This window comes from Erinaceus europaeus, chromosome 2 (assembly GCF_950295315.1).
Source record: "Erinaceus europaeus chromosome 2, mEriEur2.1, whole genome shotgun sequence".
NCBI classification, from domain to species: domain Eukaryota; kingdom Metazoa; phylum Chordata; class Mammalia; order Eulipotyphla; family Erinaceidae; genus Erinaceus; species Erinaceus europaeus.
Window position 1 is genome coordinate 150015358 of NC_080163.1, and position 18823 is coordinate 150034180.

The following is an 18823-nucleotide window of genomic DNA, read 5'->3' on the forward strand; positions in this document are numbered from 1 at the left end:
CCATCTTCTGCATTTCAGCCACCAGTTTGCAGATGTTACTATGGTTCCACCCTGACTTCTCTAGGCAGATGACCTCTCCAATGCTTTCTGGAACCTCATCTTTCCAGAGCCCTACCTCACTAAGAAAAGATAGAAACTGTTGTTAAAATTTGGAGGCTCCTGCTGGCCGGGCTAGCTTCACGGGCGGGTAACAGAGACGACCAGAGACATAGGGCTTGGCAGGGAAGCTGTATTTCTTTATTCAGGAACAACGATTTATAAACTAACCCAAACTAATCACCAAACAAAACTCTGTTGCCTCTTTCCCACGTGGCTGCACCAAGCACTCTCGAACTCTGGAACTCTCTCGGGGTTCCTTGGGGTGGGGACAAGTGGGCCCGCGAAAACTAGCAGGACTGAACCAATTTTCTTGGCAGGGGGAGAGCTAGAACAACCCAATGTAAATCATACAACATTCCCCCTTTTCTTTTTAACTAAATGACTACAGTATCAAGGGTGTGGGGTGAACAGAAACCTATATCGTACAGGCATTTTTTTAAAAAAAGAAACTGGCACAAACATGGAGAAACATGTAAGCAAGTAACAAGAACCAGTGTGCTGCTAAGGGAAGGCCTGAGGGGGCCATTTTTTTGCCTCTGTGGGCAAAACTTTATCAGCTTAAAAAAAAACATTTCTTGCCTCAAGGGGGCGTACTTGCCTTGACAGGCATTTGCATGGGGGTGGTACTGTGGTCATTTAGTTAAAAAGAAAAGGGGGAATTGTTGTATGCTTTACATTGGGTTGTTCTAGCTCTCCCCCTGCCAAGAAAATTGGTTCAGTCCTGCTAGTTTCGCAGGCCCACTTCTCCCCACCCCAAGGAACCCCAACAGGGTTCCAGAGTTCCAGAGTTTGAGAGTTAGAGAGTTCTTGGCACCGCCGCGGGGGAAAGAGGCAAGAGAGTTCTGTTTGGTGATTAGTTTGGGTTAGTTATGAATCGTTGTTCCTGAATAAAGAAATACAGATTCCCTGCCAAGCCGTATGTCTCTGGTCGTCTCTGTTACCCACCCATGAAGCTAGCCCGGCCTGTTGGAGCCTCTGAATTTTAACAACAAATGGTGCCCATGTGGACCTGACCTGCGCATCTCTCAGATAAGTGAAGACAATTTGGCTACCTATGTACTATGGCCTTCTCTTCTGCTTGTGAAGAGATCTCCAAAGGCCTCTGCCCTTTCTTCATGAGACTGTTTTGCTGTTTCTGGAACATTTATCTCTGGACCACTCTGTAGTTTCCACTTGCTTGGGCGCACTCAGAACAGCCAGCGGAGTCGGAAAGAGCCAGCGGGCAAGAGGCGAGGCGCGGAACTGCCTTCCACCTGGTGGAGAAGCCAGCCAGCCGGCTGCGCCCAGACAACCCCACGCACCGCGCCCACAGCCCTGCAGCCCTGCAGCCCGCAGGAGGCCGACGCCAGCACACAGGAGCCCGATGCCAACACGCACGAGCCTGACGCCAGCATGCAGGAGCCTGATGCCACCACACAGTATGCCCGATGCCAACAAGCTAGAGCCCGATGCCAACATGCAGAAGCCCGATGCCAACACGCAGGAGACCAGCCCACAAGAGCTGGGTCTCCACCGCGTGGCGCAGGGCACTGGACGCCTATCATGGCCGCCACCCCTGGGCACCTCGGCCCGCGCCTTCTACAAGGCTGGCCCGCCCGCCCTCGTGCTATGAATTCTGGACAGATCCCGAACCTCCCAGCCTCCCTGCTGAAACTGGACACCCTGGCCGAGATCTCCAGCTGCTGGTCCGGTCTGAAGGCAGACAAGCTGAAGTATGCAGAGATTTTTACAGAGATCACAACCTGCAATTCCTAGAAGTGGAGCTGCGCGGGAGGCCACCTCCGGATGGTGATCCCCCCAACAACTAAGACAGTACATATCTAAATTCATGTTTAAAATGACATGTCTTCGTAACAAAGGTTTCTCTCCTTGTGTATTAATGACCATGTTTATGTGTGTGTTTAAAGTTTGGTAAACAGTAACTTTAAGGCTAAATTCTTACTAGACAAAGTTAAATAAAAAAGGTTTTCAACGTAATTCTCATAAAGACAAAATTAACTTACATTTAAAGTCTGAGGTAAAAATTAGTTAACAATCAATATATTATAACTAAGTTAGTCTAAACAAGACCTGCGCACACCTAGGGTGTGTCTCCATCTTGAATGGGTATAACAAAAGGTTAAATAGACTTGTTGATACGTAAAACTCTCAATTACCTTCTCTATTAGAAATGGTAGATTACACAATGGCTATGCTAATGATTCTCATGCCTGAGGTTTTCTTTCCTGCTCACACCTAGGGTGTGTCTCCATCTTGAATGGGTGTAACAAAAGGTTAAAAAGACGTTGTTGATATGTAAAAGTCTCAAATTCCTTCTCTATTAGAAATTTTAGATTGTGCTGTGGTTATGCTAATAACAAGTTTTGTTTCACAGTAAGTAAATTGCAGCCAGATGCCTTTGGGACTCTAGGCCATTCCCCGCCCCCATGCAAATGTCCATCGAGACATGTATGCCCCCCAGAGGCAAGAAATGTTTTTTTTAAGCTGATAAAGTTTTGCCCACAGAGGCAAAAAAATGGCCCCCTCAGGCCTTCCCTTGGCAGCACACTGGTTCTTATTACTTGCTTACATGTTTCTCCATGTTTGTGCCAGTTTCTTTTTTAAAAATGCCTGTATGATAGAAGTTTCTGTTCACCCCACACCCCTGATACTGTTGTCATTTAGTTAAAAAGAAAAGGGGGAATTGTTGTATGCTTTACATTGGGTTGTTCTAGCTCTCCCCCTGCCAAGAAAATTGGTTCAGTCCTGCTAGTTTTCGCGGGCCTGCTTGTCCCCGCCCCAAGGAACCCCGAGAGAGTTCCAGAGTTCCAGAGTTAGAGAGTGGTTGGGTGCCGCCGTGGGGGAAAGAGGCAAGAGAGTGCTTGGCGCCGCCGCGGGGGAAAGAGGCAGCAGAGTTCTGTTTGGTGATTAGTTTGGTTTAGTTTATGAATCGTTGTTCCTGAATAAAGAAATACAGCTTCCCTGCCCAGCCGTGTGTCCTTGAGTCTCTGTTACCCGCCCGTGAAGCTAGCCCAGCCTGCTGGAGCCTCCCAATTTTAACAACAAGAAACTAAATCACTAATTAAAAAAAAAGAAAAAAAAGGAAAAGATATAGGCTAGAGATATGGACACCTATGTCCAGTGGAGAAGCTATTGCAGGAGTCATAACGACCACCTCCTGCACCCCAAAGAGAATTCTGATCCATACTCTGAGAGAGGTAAATAACAGGGAAGTTTCCAATGAAGTAAATGGGACACAGCACTCTGGTGATGGGATCTATCTGAAATTACACCCCTTTTACAAATATACTTCTTATAATCTTATAAATCAATATTAAATCATTAATAAAAATAAGATACAAAAAGGAGATTTTTAAAAAAGGAGAAAAATAAGCTGTCAAGTTGAAAATATTATTTGTAGGAAGAGCTTGTTAATGATGACAAGGAGTAAGGTTAGAATGTTGTAAGAAAAAGAGAAGCTGGGCATCAGGCGATAGCACAGGAAGTTAAATGCAGGTGGCGCCAAGCACAAGGACCAGTGTAAGGATCCCGGTTCCAACCCCCAGCTCTTCACCGGTAGGGGAGTTGCTTCACAAGCAGTGAAGCAGGTCTGCAGGTGTCTATCTCTCTCTCCCCCTCTCTGTCTTCCTCTCCTCTCTCCATTTCTCTCTGACCTATCTAACAATGAAGACATCAGTAACAACAACAATAAAGCAATAAGGGCAACAAAAGGGAATAAATAAATATTTTAAGAAAAAGAGAAGCTGTCGTCCCTGATTTTATTTGCTCCTCACAAGAAAGGAAACAAACTTCAGTATATTCATATATTATATAAATGAGATAAATAAGAAAGGAAAAAGAGGGAGGCGGGAAATGATGAATCAGCAGCCAAACACATATATGAGATACAGAGATAACTTCAAGAGCATTGGAAATGGCACGGAAGCTGAGGCTACAGAACTAGAAATGATGTGGTAGTAGACTTGTAGTCTACATCTTCTATTTCTTTTTTTTTTTTACTAGTGGTTTAATAATGATTGACAAGATTGTGGGATAAAAGGGACACAATTTCCACCATCAGAGTTCACTCTCCTATCCCTTCCATTAGAAGGTTCCCTATTCTTTATCTCTCTGGGAGCATGGGCCAAATATCTTTATGGGGTGAGAAGTTAGAAGGTCTGGCTTCTATAACTGCTTCCCCACTGGACATGGGCGTTGGCAGAACAATCCATAACCTCAGCCTGTTTCTATCTTCCCCTAGTGGGGTAAAGCTCTGGGGAGGTGGGGTTTCAGGTGAGGTCATATGCCCAGGAAAGTCAGGTTGGTGTCATGGTAGCATCTGCAACTTGGTGGCTGAAAAAGGAAGATGTCAGGAGATTGACTGAAAGCATTAGAATAGCAAAAATTAAATAAAAGGTTAGTATGTTGTGTGTGATACAGCAAATCCTAACAATTTTCAAAGTTAACCCAATTGCCTAATAATTTGATTATAGTAATAATTATCTATTGCCTTCTTAAATCCTAAGAGAGCAGGAACCTCCCACTTCCTCTATAGAGCCTATATTTCCCCCAATCCTAGAACTTCTAGGGTGGGGGCTCACTTTCTGTATGCTTCTCTCAATCCAAACCAGCTGACACTGCATCTGCTGATCCCAACCTAATCAATGTAATGAGTACCACCTCGGCATGCTTCACTTCGGAATGTGTCTAGAGATGTCAGGTGTGGAATATCAACCCTTCATACTCATTACTCCGCCACCAGGTTCCAGATGCTACTATGATGACAACCGGACTTCCCTGGGCAGATGACCTCAACAATGTGTCCTGGACCTCCACTTCCCCAGAGCTCTGCCCCACTAGGGAAAGAGAGAGACAGGTTGGGAGTATGGATCGACCTGTCAACAGCCATATTCAGCAGGGAAGCAATTACAGAAGTCAGACCTTCCACCTTCTGCATCCCACAATGACCTTGGGTCCATACTCCCAGAGGGATAAAGAATAGAAAAGCTATCAGGGGAGGGGAAGGGATTCACAGATCTGGTGGTGGGAATTGTGTGGAGTTGTCCCCCTCTTATCCTTGTTTTTGTCAGTGTTTCCTTTTTATACATAAAAGTTAAAATAATAGTAGTAATAATAATAATAATGAAAGGTTAGTATAGGTGTTGTGTGGGATGTAGATAGCTAACCACAGATACTAGAGGGCATTTCTGAGCAGCCATTAGGGCATACCTAAAGATGAAGAAGGCAATTTGGGGGCCAGAGAAATAGCTCACCCAATAGGGCATGTACTTTGCTATGTGCACATCCCAGCACCAAATGGGAGGTGTCATGGCACTGAAGGAAAACTCTAGTGTTATGGTATCTCTCATCTGTATTTCTATGTCTTTATGAAAGAAAAAGCAGCTTAGAGGAGTGAAACTGTGACTGTGTGAGACTCCCAGGTTTGCAAAATATATATATAAAGGAAGAAAAGGAAAAAAATGAAGGCTATCTGCAAACTGTGTAACTCTTTCTAAAAGGAAAGCAGTTGGTATATAAGAACTGAAAAGACCAAATGATGCCAGTTCAGAACCACCCTGAAGGAAAAAATTAGTTCCCAGTTGCAGGTGGGGAAACATGCCTTACCTATATGATGTGGCTAGCAAAAAAGCAAAGTTGAGTTCTGATTGCACATTCTCTGATGTGTCCACATTCTTTGTGTGGATGGCCACCCACCACGCTACACTGCACCAGTGATTTTCAATAAGAGTGTTAAGCTTGCATGGAAGATAAATATTTACTTTGAACCAATGCTTTTCATAATTACATGTTCCCAGAAAAAGACTGCTTCTAAGGACAATGGAAATGTCACGTACTTTAGAAGTTTGGTGTGTGTGTGTCTATGCATGTATGTGTGCTTCAGTTCTTTTGTGCAGAAATACTCCTGGTATAGAAGAAATTGCTTTGTCTTCAAATAATAGGTCCTTTTGTTCAGATTTTATGTATACATTAGTCATTTTCCTTTACTTATAAAGAAAAAATATCTTTAGGTTTTAAATATCATTTTGTGGTTAAATTCCACCTAATGCATTGAATGTTTTTGTCTTTCAAATCTCATTTCATCTGTTTCATTTTAGAAATGAAATTTAGCTAGGAAAATAAGGTTGATTGTAATATAAATTTTTTAAAAATTTATCATCTATGAGCTATCTCATCATATAGAATCCCCACTTTACATTGTGAGAGGATCTGGGTTGAAGCCATTGGTACTACGCAGGAATATTATGTACAATATTAAGGAGAGCTTCAAGAATGGTGGGGCTAGGCTCCTAAGCTGAATATGGGCCCCAGACCAAATCAAATCAATGGGGTTTACAGTCAACAATATTTATACCCCTTTCCCATATTAGGGAGCTACTCTCTTCCTTGATCCAGCTTTCTGTTCTTTTTCCAGCTGTGATATCATCTCCCCAGACAATAAATTGGATCCACCTGCATATCAGATTTCAGGCTTGGGGGGGGGATTAAAAGAAAAAAAAACTAGTATAGCTACAGGCCCTTTGGAATATAACTAAAATATGCCTACTAGCTATCTACAAAATCAAGTACCCCCCCCCAACTCCTCATCTCCACTATTTCAGCCTTTAGGTTCATGATTCGCCAACAATTTGTTTTGGCTTAGTATGTTAACTCTCTTTTCAGCCACCAGGTTCCAGATGCTAGCATGATGCCGACCAGACTTCTTCCTTGGACAGACTACCCTACCAATGTGTCCTGGAGCTCCACTTCCCCAGAGCCCTTCCTCCTAGGGAAAGAGAGAGGCAGGTTGGGAGCATGGATCGACTTGTCAATGCCCATGTTCAGCGGGGAAGCAATTACAGAAGCCAGACCTTCCACCTTCTGCATCCCACAATGACCTTGGGTCCATACTCCCAGAGGATTAAAGAATAGGAAAGCTATCAGGGGAGGGGATGGGATATGGAGTTCTGGTGTTGGGAATTGTGTGGAGTTGTACCTCTCTTATCGTATGGCTTTGTCAGTGTTTCCTTTTTATAAATAAAAGAAATAAATAAATAATTTAAAAAAGAATGATGGGGCTATACCAAAGTAACTTTCTCATTCTCCTTTACTTTCTATCTCTATTTGAAATTAAGAGGAAAAAAAGAGTTTGTGGGAGTGTGTGGAATTATACAGGTTCAAGGCTCTGGCACCACCACCAGCAACAACAGAATACAATGGACCAGGAGTTAGCTCGTAGTTCACCTGGTACAACATACATGTTACCATATGTTAGGACCAGAATTCAAGCCTCCAACATCACATGAGCACCATGAATAAGAGGAAGCTTCTTTATGAGTGGCAAAGTAGTGTCATAATGTCTCTCTTCTCTCTCTTCGAGCTGTGATTTGAAAGATGGAGAAAAATAAGAGTCCACTAGGAACCATGGTTTCAGGCAAGCACAAAACCCTGCAAAGTTCCAGTGGCAAGAAAAATTAATTATGGATTTTAAAAATAGTGGATTGCTTCTTTCTAACACAAACCAAACTACATTTGGCCACAACAACTTCTGATTTGCATAGGATTCGTGTATTGTTCAGGATATGGGATGTGAGTTATGACAACAAACAACCCCCAAAATGCAATGGTTCAAGTTTAGTTGTTACTAATATGATAGTAGCTCTCCTAGTGGCTTCTCTTCAAATGGTTACTCAGGGACACAAGCTCTTTCTTTTTACCATTACATTATAGATAACCTCCAGGCTTGCCACAAATGAAAAAGAAATAGCAAGTAGGATAGTGCAGATGCACATATAGCCAACTCTATTAATGGAATGTTGTCAACTTCTACCCCCCCCCCATTTTATTGGTCAGAATTTAATTATGTTATCCTAATCCAACTACAAAGAAAGGTTGGAAATATGGCCACTCTGTAAATTCAGGGGAACAAATAAGATTGAAATGCATCTAATTAGTATCATCTACAACAGATTAGAAGCCCATTTTTTCCTATTACAATAAACACTAGCAAATTTTGAAGTCAGATCTATATTTATCCTTTCTGAATGATCAAATACATCAACTGGAATGAAGAGTTTTCAGTGAATTTTCTTCTATCATTTCTTTTACTTATAAAGTATTACTCTCTATTTCAATTTGATCAGACTGAACAATGACAGATAGAGGCTAAGAGAAAAATTAGGGGCCCTGGCAGTGGCACACATAGTTAAGTGTAAATAGTCCTCTGTGGAAGGACCTGGGTTTTAGCCCCAGCTCCCCACTTGCAGCGGGATGCTTCACAAGTAGTGAAGTAGACCTATCTTTATCTTTATCTTATCTATCTTTCTCCCTCTCTAGTTCCCCCTTCCCCTCTCAATATCTCTCTGTCCTATACAATAAAGTGGAAAGAGAGAGAGAGAGAAAGGAGAGAGAGAGAGAGAAATGGGAAAAGTGGCTACCAGGAGTAGTGATTTCATACAAGCCCCAGTGATAAACCTGAAGACAAAGAAAAAGAAACTACATATTTACTGAGGTTCAAAATGAAGAAGCAAAATCTCAGAAAAGTTAATGAAATATTCAAGACTATGAAGAAACAGAGTTTAATAAAATAAAATAAAATAAAATCTTGTCAATTATAACATGAACAGAACCAGAAGGGATTATAGTAAGTAAAATAAGTCAAATGGAGAAAGACATATAGTGAATGATTTCACTAATATGTGGGGTATAAGGAAACAAAACAATGGAATAGAGACCACCAAATCAAAACAATGCCCCAGATTCTGGTTATAAAAGTGACATTACTAGAAAGGGAGGAAAGAAAAGGGCCAAAGGGGAGAGGGGTCCTATGGTCCATAGGGGAGGGGTATTAGTATATTGGTGTTAGATGTGATAATGGCATGATGTGGTGTGAAACTGTACTCCTGAAACATACTCAGTACTTCAGAATATAATTGCACCGATTCTTCAAAGGATATAGCTTTATCTATGCCTTTTCCTAAATTCTAAATCTCTAAGCTGATCCAATTACATTTGTTTGGTTTTGTAGTCAGAGCACTGCCCAGCTCTCTGGCTTAAGGTGATATCTAGAATTGAACCTGAACCTCAGAGCCTTAGGCATGAAAGCCTTTGACATAAGCACTATGCTATCCCCCTGTTTCTTGTGATCCAATTCTTAAAATAAATAAATGGAAATTTAATAGTGATTTTTAAATTATAAGATAACAGGGATGTAATTCTACACCATACCCACTACCAGAATTCTGAGTCCCCAACCCCCTCCAGCAGAAACTGCAATAGCTCTCCCAAGGTTACAAATATGGGTTGACTTTATGTCTATATCTATATTTATGGCTGTATCTATATCCATATCCATATCTAGATTTGTATCTGTATGATACATATATTTTTTGCCCATTTTTTTCTATGGTCCTGTCTTCACTTCCTTGTTGTGAGCCCAACAGGAGTTTGGGACTATTAGCATGCGAATGACATCAGCCTGAGGCTGGACACACACAGAAGGGAATGTATAAAAGCAGGGGACTTGCGGCAGGTCACTCTCTTTGGCTGCTGCTTCATCTTGGCAGAGGTGCTCCAGGTCCCCACCATGGCTACTTCTCCTGGGAACTGAACACATGTGACTCTGCTAGCCAGTAAACTTTTAAGACCCCTCTACAGCCATGAGCATACCTCAGCTGATAATGGTTTATCTTTTGGGACTGAACTTTCTATAAGTATACTCAGACTTAATGGACCTAGCGTACTCTTTTTATTATTATTACTGTTGTGGTTATTATTGTTGTTGTTATTGATGTCTTCATTGTTGGATAGGACAGAGAGAAATGGAAAGAGGAGGGGGAAGCAGAGGGGGAGAGAATGACACCTGCAGACCTTCAAACTGCTTGTGAAGCAACGCTTCTGCAGGTGGGGAACTGGGGGCTGGAACCGGGATCCTTATGGACCCAGCGTACTCTTAACCCCTGATGATAATTGCTTATTTTGCCTTTTACCCATTTCACCCTAATAAAACCTTCTATTGTTTAAACCTGCTCTCAGCTCCCTGCTGTGAATCATTAAACAATGAAGCCCTAACCCCTTTTAAGTTAAAGTTACAATACTTCCTTTCTAAGCCACACCTACACCTATCACTACTTCCAAGAGCCCTTCCTTTTTCCTCTTCTCTCTAAAATAAAAGAAATATTGCCTGGGTTCCTTTGGGATTTTCCAGTTCACTTCCCTATCAGAGATGGTATAAAAACAAAAGATTCCTGGTGAGAGGGAATCCAACTGGTAGCACCACGGGTTAGGCTCAGGTGTCAAGGGTTAGGCTCAGATGTCACAAAGCACAAGATTCCTAGTGAGAAACCTTTTGGGTCCTAGTGGAATTGTGGTTCAGAGCTCTCAGTTATCCTGGCCTATCATTTTCCCCTCTGGGAATATGGGCCAGAATTCTTTTGGGAGAACAGAAGAAAGGAGTTCTGGCTTCTGTAATTGCTACTCCATTGGACATGGATGTTGGCAAGTCAATCCATACCCCCAGCCTGTTTCTGTCTCTCTTGTATTGGGGTAGGACTCTGAAGAAGTGAGGTCCTGGGACACATTGGTGAGGTCAGTTGCCCAAGGAGGCCCCTGACTCAATTCTTATTCAACAATTTTACAAGGATTCACAAGCAATGGAGTTGGTTTTCATATTTAAAAAATCACTGATATTTTGAGCTTCACTTTAAGGAGCATTAGAACTTCTTTATAGTTTTCAAACATAGGGTACACAATGTCCACAGTTCCTTACTCAGTTGCATTTCAGACATCAAGTGTCAGTGAAATCCTCAGTATGAGGATTCCACTGTTAAACCTGTTAGAGCACCTGTTCTACTTTATTCATATCTCTCCCAGCATCCTTTCTAACTACTGAATTTTAAGATATAATTTAAAAACGAGAAAGCATTTAAAAAGGAAAAATCATGTCTCTTCCACTCAAGTGAAAACTGGAATAGTGGCATTATCATTCATTCACTTCTATTTATCCCTATCTTCATAGAGTGCTGTTTATCAGTGATTCTTAAATTACTTTATAGGCTTAGTATAATGTCTGCATGACAGTGCTTTTAGACAATGTACTGTAGTAACTGTAAAACCAAGACTTTATAAGTTAAATAATTTATCTGAGATATATACATAGTAAATGATGAACTTCTGATTATAAAGACTAGGATTTTCTAGATGCAACACTGAGTAGAATATCTGTTCTGATTTTTGTGATTTATCTATAAGGGCATGTTAAATGATGAGTCCTAGATCTCTAATATTTCCATCTAGTATCAATAAATATGCTCAGAAAGAAATGGCTCCATATTCTAATTCAACCTTAGCTTTAATGCTAAGACTGGAAAAATTTAATTGGTCTTTTTTTTTTTAATTCTATGTGGCTATTTTGGAAAACAAAATTTATATGTTATATAGTTTGCCACCACACATCAAACTTAGTGTTTTAGATATTTTCTTTAGACTTTACAGTAGCCCTTGTAGTTGTTTTAAAGATGAAGAAAGTAGGCTTAGAAAATATAACATGATTGTAGAAAATGTGCAGGGTTTGGTAGAGTTAGGATTCAAACACATGTCTGCCTCTAGAAGTCAGACTTGTTATGACATATGATTGTACACTATCTTCAAATCCATTCAATTATCTCTGATATTCACAAGGCTGAATGGTTTTTATGGCATTTGATGATTTAAGTTTGGCATAGCAGAGACTATTACCTATACCTACCTCCACCTTCCACATTTTTATACGCATGAGGACAGATATATCTTCAGAGGCAGTAAGAGATTTATGTTCCATTTCCCCTTTTCATATTTCTTCTCATAAAACATCTATATGTGTTAACACTGTTAAATAGGAGTTGCATTGTTTCTATGTGCCCATTTAGGTTGCATAAGAATCTTAAAATCTTTAAAAGTAATAACAAGACATATATATTCCAAATATTACCAAGTAAATTTTTAAAGAAACAGATGGAAAAAAACATTTTCCTCTTACATTCAGAGTTGTACATTAGATGATCTTAACAACAAATGCATCATTCTTGTGATCAAGAAACTGAAAATCATGAGAAATTATAAATCATAAAATCTACAGCTCATAGATCAAGGGGAAGACCACAGCAAGAGTTTGTGGCATTGTCAAATATTCATTTTATAAAAGAACTTCCCCCTTCTTTTTAACTGTGGTCTCTCTTGTAAAACGATTGTGTGTGTGTGTGTGCGCGCACATATGTGTGTGTGTGTGTGTGTGTGTGTGTGTGTGTGTGTGTGTGTGTGTGTGTGTGTGTGTGGTGTGTGTATGATAGAGTTTAGTTTCAGAATAAAGTAGATAAAAATAATTTTGGCACTTGTGGTTTAAAAAATCCCTTGGTATGTTTCCATTACATATTGACAACAGATTAAACGAGATGAGCTAATTGGAACGACAATAATCATATCATAAACAAAAGAATTTTTTATCATTTGATTAGTGGTTTAGGGCAGTTGTTGACACATGTATACAGTTTCTCATCTCCCCACTAAAGTTCTTTGCAGGTCAATCTTACCAACAACTTAGGTTCCTTTACATCATGCAACAAGACCCCCAAGGTTCTCATCACCCCTACCCTTTTACTCCTTCCACTAACTCTTTTGTTTTGGTGCAATACACCACATCCAGTCCAAGTTTTGCAAATAAAAGCATTCTTAAATGCCTCAATTTTGGAGAATACTTATATTACATTTTTACAGTAAAACAGGTTGCCTCTGCTCAAGTATTTGTTTTCTATGGGTTACTAGAATTGTTATTAAATTTATTTACTAAACTAGTATTTCATTAGCACCCCGTTATGGGTTTCGTGTATAAGTCCTGTGCTTTATGTGTATTCCAAGGATAAAATTAAGTTAGTGCCTTGAGAATTTTACTACTTAATAGTGGATGACACAAGAACAGGTATGTGAATAGATTCTTATGATTTTTCTAATAGAGCTCAATTTAAATCAAGACAGCATAGTATGGTTATGCTAAGAGGGAATCTTGGATCTTGCATTTACTTCTGTGTGACCTTGGGAAAGTAATTAAAACTTACTGGGCCTCTGAAGTACCCTCCACCAAGCAGTCAAAGGATATTTTCCATTGATGTTAGTCTTAGTCATCGACCTGCTTGGGTAAAGGACTGTTAGGAGACACAACATGAGCAAAGGCTCTAAATGAGCTGTATGCCTGACTTGGCCTCTCATACCTTTGCCATCTGTCCTGAGGAGAACATGTCACAGGTAGCTGCAGATCCAAGGTGAATGAACAAACAGGTAGGACAGTTTTGAGTCTAATGTGGCCTAGAGTCAAGCTTTGCAGAGCTCGGGGAGAGAAGCAGATTTTTGAACAATAAAGCACACACACACTCAGCTATAAGCCAACTGAGATCTTGAGAGGGATAGGTACACATCAAAATGAAATGAATGCACTTTGTATCAGAATAAGAAAAAAAATACTTTCAAAAGAATAGAGGGCACTGGCTTTCTCTTTTTCTCTATTAGCTTTGGATGCATACATATTTAGAAAATGACAGTTTTGCAGGCTTTAGATAACATCAGTGTGAAATATTCCTTTTGCTGTCTGAGATGGGTAAAATAAGAAATTCAGAATCAGGTAGTTAACGTGTACTCCCAAAGTTGTTGAAGCAAGTTTTAGGGAGAAAAAACTTTTTTTTAAGTTTTGAATATCTAGATCTGGGCCATTAAAATCATTTAATAAAATCAAGTGTAAATTAATTTTAAAAATATCTGTACTGAAGTAGCCTTACTAGATAAGGATAACTGCCTAGATATTTGATTTTTGTTTACTTCTATAAATTTTTAAATAATGAAATGTAGTGTGCCTGAAAGGTCCTTCAAATTTACCAACCACAAGCCTAGGAAAGTATGTCATTTTTCCCTTGGTTTTATTCTCTCTCTTCACATCATCATGCACATAATAAAACATTTGGAGAAGTTTTGAAAAGGAGAGAGATGAAACATCCCAAAAGGTCAAAAATCAATGATCTTTTTACAGATGGGACTCCCGGGAAACCCACATACTTTGCTTTTTGTCAAGGTCTCAGACTGCTGCTTGAATATTTGGGTTTTGATGATATAAATCAATAATTTCTTTCAGGGAGGTTCTCTTGGGAACAAGAGATGCTACCTTTGAAATACTGAATAATCTCTGCCAGTGCAGGAGGGGTTTCTAAGAATTCTCTGTAACTGTGCATTGTTACTTCATAGGCAAGAATTAAACTTCAAGAAAAAAATAATTGTTCACTTTAAGAGAGACTACCTTAGGCTGGCAAAGGGGTGGAAGATGAAAAATTGTGTATGCTATTAAGGGAAGGAAACAGTAATAAATTCTCAGCATATGATATAGAGAAAGAAAAAAAAACTCCTTAGACTTTAACCTTTGGATTTTATCTTAAACAGATAGTCTGTTGTTGTGAAAGATGTAATCTTATGAGTCAACCAGGGGAGATGAGTGAAATTAACTGTATAAATTCATAAATCAAACACCGCAGTCCAAATGATTTTAGCAGAAATGATTTAGTGATACTGAATGACATTTAAGGTGCAGTTAAAATAGTAGATTACAAACTGTTACCAGATACACATGCAGCAATCACCTTCTTACAAAGTGTAATTAGACATGACAAGCACAAGAAAGACAGAAAACTATCAGCAGAGATCATCTCTGGTTGTGGAACTGTGAAAGATTTTCTCTTCCTGATCTGTACTCTTATTTTCTTTCTTCTCAAATGTACTACAATGAATATGTATACATCTTTATAATTAATGGGTATAAGAAGGGCCAAGCAGTGATGCTTCCATGTCAGTGCACATTTACCAGCACGGGTTAAAGTCCCTGGTCCGCAAAGGCAGCGGGAAAACTGCATAAACAGTGAAGCAGTGCTGCCGGTGTCTATTTCCCATTCCCCTCCTCAATTTCTCATTGTTCTATCAAATAAAAGAAAGAATGAAAGAAATAGTATGAGAAATAGTACTTATTTATTTACTTGTCAGAGAGTGAAAACTAGAGTGTCACTCTGGCATAAGCAAGGCCTGGCAGGGATCAAACCTAGGGTCTCATACCTGCTAGTCCTGAGATCTCCTTGTTTGCAGAAGTACTACTTTAAAAAAATATACCATGGGTTGGATAGCTCACTGGGTAAAGTATTTGAGCACCAGATAAAACTCTGGCGCTGAAATTTTTTTGTCTGTCTGTCTGATTCATTCCCTCTCTCTCTCTCTCTCTCTCTCTCTCTCTCTCTCAGAAAAAGTGGCCTGGGGGCCAGGTGATGGATGCCTCACCTTGTATAGCACACCCATTATCACCATGTGTAAAGATCTGGATTCAAGATTTCAATCATGATCTGTAATAGGGAAGGAGTCAAGTGGTGAAGCAATGCTGTGGTTATCTCATCTATCTCTCTATCTACATATTTATATGTCTGTCTATCATCTACCTGTCATCTGTCTATCTCTCCATCACCCCGTCTATCAAACAAAACGAGAGAGAAAACTGTCACCAGGAATGATGGAGTTGTGCAGGCGCCATACCCCAGTGATAATCCTGTTCAGAAAAAGAAGGAGGAGAAGGAAGAAGAGGAGGAGGAGGAGGAAGAGGAGGAGGAAGAGGAGGAAAAAAGAAAGAGAAGGAGGAGGAGAAAGTGGTCCAAAGGCTAGGCAATGGTACAATAGTCATTCACATATGTTATCATGTGGAAGAACTCAGTTTCAAACCATTGGTCCCCCTTCATATGCAGTAATGAAGCACTGTAGGTATTTCTCAACTTCTCTATCCACCCCCTCTCAATATCGCTCTCTGTCTCTATCAAAAAATAAAGAAAAAAGGGGATGAGAATAGCTACTGGTAGCAGTGGATTCAAGCACAGAGCATCAACAATAATTCTGGTGGGGGGGGGGGGAAACCTCACTTGAGAGGATGCCTGTTTTACCATACATGCAAACCAAGTTCAAGCCCATCTCTCAACACACTGGGGGAAGAGTCAGTGTTAAGGTCCCTCTCTCCTTTTCTTCCTCTTCCTCTCTTTCCATCTCTATCTGAACAAAGTTGACCCAAAGTGGTAAAGCTTCAGCAATACAAAAAAAGAGAGAGACAGAGAGAAGAAGAGAGACAGAAGAAAGAAATATTTTCAAACACCATCAAATATCCACTATGGAAGGAAGACAAAGGACCCTTAGCTGAGAACTATTATCTTAACCACATATGAATGTATCCATGCAATTCAATTTTCTTTCAGTTTGAATCTAAAATGGGGATCTGTGACTAAAGATTACATGTTTCTAAATTTCTAGTTCCATATAAAATCAAAACAGGAGGTAAGGAAGTGAGGGGTTATGTCAGTTTGTTGCATTCAGTCCCCTTGATGCATGTGAGGTGAAGATAGCATTCAACAGGAAGAAACCAGTCTTTGTCTCTCCAGTTTTCTCCCACACATCAGTTCATTGCTTTACTCCAAAGACCACATGTTGTTCTGAGGTCCTGTGTACACCAAAGAAGCCCTCATAGGACAGTGAGGCATAAGAATGTGACATTGGAAGGAGGACTTTGTATGCCTGAACAATTTGGATCTCCTCCTTAAATATTTTTTAAGAGATGGGCAGAAATTAATAGGGAAGGGGAATAGAGAGGAAAGAGAAAAAGACACCTGAAGCACTGCTTCACTGCTCCTGCAGTTGGGGACCAGGGACCTGAACCAGGGTCCTTGCACACTGTGACATCTGTAATCCCTGATCCCTCCCTTTGTGTATAACCTATAAAATTCAGGTGTTTTTGTATCACAAGAAAAGAAGGTTATTGATCCAAGATTGCACACCTGAATCTAAATTCTGATTCTGACATATTCAGAATATTTCATTCTAGTAAGCCTTCATCTCTGTTTTCACTTTCCCATTTGAAAGCATATAGATAGACAGATAGATAGATAGATAGATAGATAGATAGATAGAGGTATATATACATAGATATATTCATATTATTTTATTGGTGGGTTAATGGCTTACAGTACAGTCTCAACAAGAAACAAAAACATATGTTGAATAGTATTCTGCCTACAACAAGAGGTTATATAGAGGTCCTTTTTCCAGCCATGACATCATCTCCACAGACAATAACTTGGATCCACTTGCATATCAGATTTCAGGTTCAAGGTAAAAAAAAAAAAAAAACAGGTCCTTTGGAATAGAACTAAAATATGCCTACTAGCTATCTACAAAATGGAGAGAACCTCCCCCCCTCAACTCTTCATCTGCATTATTCCAGCCTGGAGGTTCATGATTGGTCAACAATTTGTTTGGTTTTGTATGTTAACTCTCTTTTCAGCCACCAGTTCCAGATGCTAGCATGATGCCAGCAAGATTTCCCTGGACTGACAACCCTACCAATGTGTCCTGGAGCTCCAATTCCCCCAGAACACTGCTCCACTAGGGAAAGAGAGAGGTAGGCTGGGAGTATGGATCGATCTGTCAACACCTATGTTCAGTGAGGAAGCAATTACAGAAGCCAGACCTTCCACCTTCTGCATCCCACAATGACCTTTTGTCTATACTCCCAGAGGGTTAAAGAATAGGAAAGCTATCAAAGAAGGGGATGGAATATGGAGATCTGGTGGTGGGAATTGTGTGGAGTTGAACCCCTCTTATCCATATATGGTTTTGTCAGTGTTTCCTTTTTATAAATAAAATAAAAAAAATTTAAAAAGAATTCTTTCTGTTCAAATTCAAAACATGAAGGAAACATCAAGAAATATTATATATGAACATGAAGGAAATTTTATTTTTACTATATAGTAGAGGAATTTTACCTCTAAAACCAAGAAAATATATAGAACTTCAATTTGCTTGCATATATTGAATTAGGAAACTGGGTAGGAAGCCAGTTTTTTTATTTTTTGCCATCAGGATCATCACTAGAGCTCTGTGTCTGCAGAATTACTCTACCACTTCTGGTGGCTTTTGAAGTGAAAGACAGAGAGAAGTACAGAGGGAGAAAGAAACAGAGAGAAGGGAGGAGAGACATCTGCAATGCTGTCCCACCACTCTTGAAGCTTCCTCATTGAAGGTGGGAACCAGAAGTTTAAACCCAGGTCCTCAGTAGTGTGCATACTCTATCGGATGTAAGGCCAATGTCACCCATCCAAAATTAACAATCTTTTCTTATGTCGTAGCATTTTCAAATAAGTGAAAATGTGGAGTACAACAGGGATCTAAAAACTGAAAGGGACACAATTTATCCATGCTAACAAATGACTACAAGTACTCGTCATTTGTTGATGGGAAGCTGACGTTTTTAAAAACCAGACACTATTATGAGGCTCTTCAATTACTACCATGTTTCTGCTATCAAAATCTGTTAATGTTTGGTCAATCAAATTGCTGCCATTATAATGGGCAGCCATCAGATTCAATTAAACTGAAGTCACAATATCACTTTGAAATTGACGAATAAATAAATTGGTACTTTTGCCCTATGGTCTTTCTTTATCCTTAAAAACAATATAGAAGTATTTAGAGTATTCTGCTAGCCAGCATTTCAGTGTTGATTTGTAATAGACACATTTGAAAGGAGCAAATGTCAACATTTATGTCCTTCTGCACATTTCTCTCTGCAATTGCCATTGGCAGCACAAAGACATTTTAAAAAGGGTATGTAAGTAACATGGGCTCACTATTTATCAAACATGATTTTACAGATCTCACC